Consider the following 6,000-nt stretch of genomic DNA (forward strand, 5'->3'; position numbering starts at 1 on the left):
GGTCTCAATGTCCTCATTGCGCTTTGCGCTGGGGGACCGTGGCATGCGCTTTAGGCTCTGTCCCTAGGGTCTCGAATGCCCGTACTCATCGGCACAATGCCATTGGAGCATTTCTTTTTTTGCATTTGCAGCTCTAAAGCACGGATTGGTCTCGGCAGATTCCAGTCGGTCCTCTCTTGCGGCATTCTTCTGGGCTGCGTCGGCAGCTCCGCTCTCTAGCCATCCATTTTCTTGGACTGGGAGTTCTTCCCCGCATCTTGATGTTCCTAGGTCTTGATGACAGGCTTCTTGTACATCCATCGTCTTGGTTTTGACAGTGCTGTCTTTTAACAGGCCGTTACGTTGGACTCCTCGGGGTCTGCCGTAGAGCCTCCTTGCCTCAGTGATTTGGACGCTGTAGGTCATCTTGCCGGATGGCACCTCCCGTTCGGGAGTCCTTCTTGCTGAGAGTTTTCTCTCTCTTTGAATCACCTTGTCCGTACTGTTCTGTGTTGTGTTGGTCTGTGCACAGGTGTGTTTGGCTTGGAGCTGCTCTGCCCAGGGATGTAGAGTCAGGGGTAGGTGGAACAGCAATAAGAGTCTAAGGGTGAAATGTTGATTTGCCTTAATTGTTTAGGCAAGGGTTGTACGGTCATCTGGGATTGAGTAGGCATTGGTGGGCTGTGTGGACAGCAATGTTGAGAGTTTTTTATGGAATTGATTGTAGCCATGTGGCAGAGGCTGTGGAGAAGTGGTGAAGCGGATTTGAGTCTGCAAGGTGTTGAGGCTTGCATGTGATGGGCTTAAAGTTTGGCCCTGTTTTTTTTTGTTTTGTTTTTTTAAAATGGCTTGCTGTAGCTGGAGTTGTTAAGCTCTTGCTCTGCATCCAGGCTGACTCGTTCAATATGGGTTTCTCTTTCAGATGCGGAGAGACAAGATGCGTGCACCAGAGCTACGGAGGAGGCTCTGGAGTGGAGCGGAGCGCCGTGAGGAGGTGGGTCTGTGAGTGGAGTCAGAGGGAAGATGCAGCTGGTGGCTCTATGACTAGTTCATAGGGGTTCTTTTTTTCTTTTATTCTGAAGGTGCAAAGCAAGGAGCAAAGTGGGCTATCAGCAGCAGAGGTGACTCGGGCAAGGTGAGCTGTGACTAATGGGTTGAAGCAATCATTTCTTTGGTAGTGTTGTATTGTTAGCAGAGTTGGAAGCATCCCTTGTCATTTGTGTTTTGCAGGTGGTACGCAGGCCTCGATGTGGCAAGCTGTCGATGGCAGAGGTGGGGCATGTGAGCGGCTGAGGTAAAGGAGCGGGAGATGGGAATCGGTGCGGGCGGGCTGAGGTTTCGGGCGGTGTCTCAGCATGCGTCTTGTGCTTTGGTTTTTGCAGGTGGTGCACGCAGCCTCGGAGGGGTGAAGCCGCAGGCTGATGAGCAGTCTGAGAAGGTGAGGTGGTTGTTGGCTGGGTAGGTCTTGAATAGCTAATTGGGTGGTTAATTAAACATTTACCTTTTTCTTTTGCAGGTGCTGTGTGGGCTACCTTTGGAATGGGATGAGCGTTTGAGGTGAGCTGTGGATGAGGGAGGAGGAGCACGAGGCCGGTGACTTCTCATGAGTGCCATGCTAATTTGGTGTATGTTAGATATGATGAGCGATGATGGCCGCAGGGTGTGACTGTGGAATGTGCGGGTAAGTGTAACACCGTGGTGTGTGTGATTAAGTGGGGACTTGGGAAAGTAACTGGCATTGTCCAATGTGATGTTTACTCTCTTCTCTGGTTCTGTTGTTGTTTCATTTTTTTTTTTTATTGCAGATGATGAAGTATGTGTTGCCCGGCGGACCATCCTGGTTTACGTTGTGTGGGTTTTGCTGAGGATGGATTCGGACCCTCGGCCATCTGAAAGTTAAGTTGAGGGACCAGGCCTGTGGAGAGGCTGGGAGGGAGGGACAAAGTTGGGAATTGCCAGGAGGGGTTTTAAAGTTAGTCTAGGAGAGAGGGCTGTCCAGGAGCAGTCCCGTTTGGGCAGATGAAGGGAGCGGGTTGCTTTTCAGCACGAGAACAGTGTGTGTTGGGTAGGGCAGTTCCAGCCTTTGTCTGTGGTGATATGTAGTTTTGTGTAGTCTGTCTTCTGTGCTTAGACCTTCCTTGGGTCTCAATGTACTTGCCGCTCTGTGTGCTCAGGGAGCCATAGCATGTGCTTTGGGCAGTGTTCCTAGGGTCTTGAGTGCCCGTACTTGTTGGCACGGTACCGATCAGGTGCTTTTCTTGCGTTCAGAGCTCTAAAGTGTGGATCGGTGTCAGCATTGTTCTGGCCCGTTCTCTTTTGTGATGTTTTTCCAGGCTGCTTTGGTGGCTTTGCTCTGTAGCCATGTGTTTTCTTCGACTGGGACTTCTTTCCTGCATCTTGATGTTCCTAGGTCTTGAGGACAGGTTTGTTAAGCATCTGTCATCTTGGTTTTGCCAGTGCCATCTTGTAACAAGCCGTGACTTTTGATAACTCTTCTTTGGGCCTGCCGTAGAGCCTCCTTGCCTCATTGCTTCAGACACTCTAGGTCATCTTGCTGGATGGCGACTGCCGTCTGGTAGTCAATCTTCTTGCTGAGAGTTTTCTCTTGCTTTGAATCACCTTGTTTGTACCATTCTGTGTTGTGTTGTTGTGTGCATGGGTGTGTTTGGCTTGGTGCTGCTCTGCCCGGGCATGTAGAGTCAGGGGTAGGTGGAACAGTGATAAGAGTCTAAGGGTGAAATGTTGATATGACTTAATCATTTAGGCAAGGGTTATACAGTCATCTGGGATCATGTAGCCATAGTCGGGCTGTGTGGACAGCCATGCCGATAGCGTTTTAGGGAGATGATTTGAGCTGTGTGGCAGGGGCTGTTGAGGGGCAGTGAAGCAGATTTGAGTCTCTAACGTGTTAAGTCTTGCACGTGATGGGCTTAAAGTTTGGCCCATTTTATTTTAATGGCAGGCTGTAGTTGGACTCCAGATGGTCTTCCTAGATGGAATCAAGACCTCTGGAATTGTGAAGCTCTTGCTCTGCATCCAGGTGACTCCAATATGGGGTTTTTTCAGATGCAGAGGGACAAGAGGTGTGCCACAGAGTGACAGAGGAGGGGAGCGGAGCGCTGTAAGAAGGTGTGTCTGTGAGTGGAATCAGAGGGAAGGTGTGGCCGGTGGCTCTATGAGTAGCTGATAGGGTTCTTTTTTTCTTTTATTTTGAAGGTATGAAGCAAGGAGCAAAGCGGGGTATTGGAACCAGAGGTGTCCCAGGCAAGGTGAGTCGTGACTACTGGGTTAAAGGAATTGTTCCTTTGGAGGTGTCGTATTGTTGGCAAAGTTGGAAGCATCCCTTATTTGTTTTTTGCAGGTGGTACGCAGGCCTTGACGTGGCAAGCTCTTGATGACAGAGTGGGGTGGTCAAGCGCCCAAGGTAAAGGAGAGCAAGTTGGGAATCGGTCCGGGCAGGCTGAGGTTTCGGGCAGCCTCTCAGTACGCGTCTTCTGCTTTGGTTTTTGCAGGTGGTGCACGCAGCCTCGGAGGAGCCAAGCCGCAGGCCAATGAGGAGTTTGAGAAGGTGAGGTGATTGTGGGCTGGGTTGCTGTTGAATATCGAAGTATAAGGTGATTGCTCAGTTAAGCATTTACCTTTTGTTTTGCAGGCACTGTGCGGGCCACCTTTGGAATGGGATGAGCATTCGAGGTGAGCTGTGGCTTAGGGAGGAGGAGCATGGGGCTGGTGACTTCTCATGACTGCTATGCTAATTTGGTGTGTCTTGCTGTCTCAGGTCCCATGAGTGATGATGGCCGCAGGGTCTGACTCTGGAATGAGCAGGTAGGCGTAACCCTGTGGTGTGTGTGATTAAGTGGGGGGTTGGGACAGTAGTTGGTGTTGGCTGATGGGTTACTTACTGCCTCTCCTGACTTTGTTGGCTTTTTTTTTATTTTTGTCTTCACTGCAGGTGATGAAGAGGGACCTGGTGACTGCCGGATCATCCCAGTTAGGCCGTGTGACTTTTGGTGGAGGATGGATTCGTACCCTTGGCCCTCTGAAAGTTAAGTTGAGGGACCTGGGCTGGGGAGAGGCTGGGAGGGAGGGACACAGCTGGGAATTGCAGGGAGGGGTTTGACAGTTAGCGTAGGAGGGCAGGGCTGTCCAGGAGCAGTCCCGTTTGGGTACATGAAGGGAGTGGGTTGCTTTTCAGCACGAGAGCAGCGTGTGCCGGGCAGGGCAGTTCCAGCCTGTGTCTGTGGTGGTGTGTGGTTTGTGTAGTCTGTCTTCTGTGCCTTAGACCTTCGTTGGCTCTCAATGCCATCATCAGTCTTTGCGCTCAGTGAGCGCGGCAGGCGCTTTGGGCGCCACCCCTAGGGTCTCGAATGCCCGTACTCATCGGCCCGGTGCCAATCGGGCGCTTCTTTTCTTGCGCTCGGAGCTCTAAAGCGTGGATCGGTTTTGGAAGGAACCAGCTGGTTCTCCTCTGCGGCGCTCTTCCAGGCTGCTTTGGTGGCTCTGCTGCCTAGCCGCCTGTCGTCTTGGACTGGGAGTTCTTCCCTGCATCTTGATGACCCTAGGTCTTGATGACGGGCTTCTTACGCATCCATCACCTTGGTTTAGACAGTACCATCTTGTAAGGGGCCGTTAGTTTTGCCTCTTCTTCTTTGGGGCTGTCGTAGAGCCTCCTCGCTTCGTGGTTTTGGACGCCGTAGGTCATCTTGCCGGATGGCACCTCCCGTCCGGGAGTCCTTCTTCTTGCTGAGAGTTTTCTCTTGCTTTGAATCACCTTGTTGTTAGTGTTCTGTGTTGTGTGTGTTGTGTGCATGGGTGTGTTTGGCTTGGAGCTGCTCTGCCCGGGGATGTAGAGTCAGGGGTAGGTGGAACAGCAATAAGAGTCTAAGGGTGATATCTTGATATGTCTAGATTGTTAGCATTGAGGGTTAAATGATTTTTCAGTCATTGCATGTGAGTAGTGGAGTGGATTGCAAGTGGTTTGTGGGGTAGAATATAGTAAGGCAGTAAGTGGGTGTCCTGGTTTCAGCTGGGATAGAGTTAACTGTCTTCCTAGTAGCTGGTACAGTGCTGTGTTTTGAGTTCAGTATGTGAAGAATCTTGATAACACTGATGTTTTCAGTTGTTGCTCAGTAGTGTTTAGACTAATGTCAAGGATTTTTCAGCTTCTCATGCCCAGCCAGTGAGAAAGCTGGAGGGGCACAAGAAGTTGGCACAGGACAGAGCCAGGGCACCTGACCCAAACTGGCCAACGGTGTATTCCATACCATGTGACGTCCCATCTAGTATAGGAACGGGGAAGTGGGGGTAGGGATTCGCCGCTCGGGGACTGGCGGGGTGTCGGTCGGCGGGTGGTGAGCAATTGCACTGCGCATCATTTGTACATTCCAATCCTTTCATTATTTCTGTTGTCATTTTATTAGTGTTATCATTATCATTATTAGTTTCTTCTTTTTCTGTTCTATTAAACTGTTCTTATCTCAACCCACGGGTTTTGCTTCTTTTCCTGATTTTCTCCCCCATCCCACTGGGTGGGGGGGAGTGAGTGAGCGGCTGCGTAGTGTTTAGTTGCTGGCTGGGGTTAAACCACGACAGTCCTTTTTGGCGCCCAACGTGGGGCTCGAAGGGTTGAGATAACGACAAACCTGACCAGAGCTTGTTAAAACAAACTTGTTATAAGCATTCATTATATCGGTCTAATAGTCGCTGGTCATTATGTTGATTTATGTGTTCTTAGAGTTGTTGCTCTGGTTTTTAAAGTTCTGTTATGTATCACCTCGCTTGCTGTATGTAGTCCCTCTTCTGCTGCTTATCATCCGTGGGAGGTGGATTAAGGTTTTCGCTTTGATGTATTGTACAACACTGGTTTATGGTATGATAAAGTTGTCGGCTGTGGGATTAATCCGGTACTTGCACTCAGCATTGTCACCTTTATACTGTGGAAGCCATCTGTGGGAAACTGTTAATAATTATACCATTTACCTTTCCTCCTTGGAAAACCAGTCTATGGGTGGGATACCTTTC

This window comes from Harpia harpyja, chromosome 18, assembly GCF_026419915.1.
Source record: "Harpia harpyja isolate bHarHar1 chromosome 18, bHarHar1 primary haplotype, whole genome shotgun sequence".
Taxonomy (NCBI): Eukaryota; Metazoa; Chordata; class Aves; order Accipitriformes; family Accipitridae; genus Harpia; species Harpia harpyja.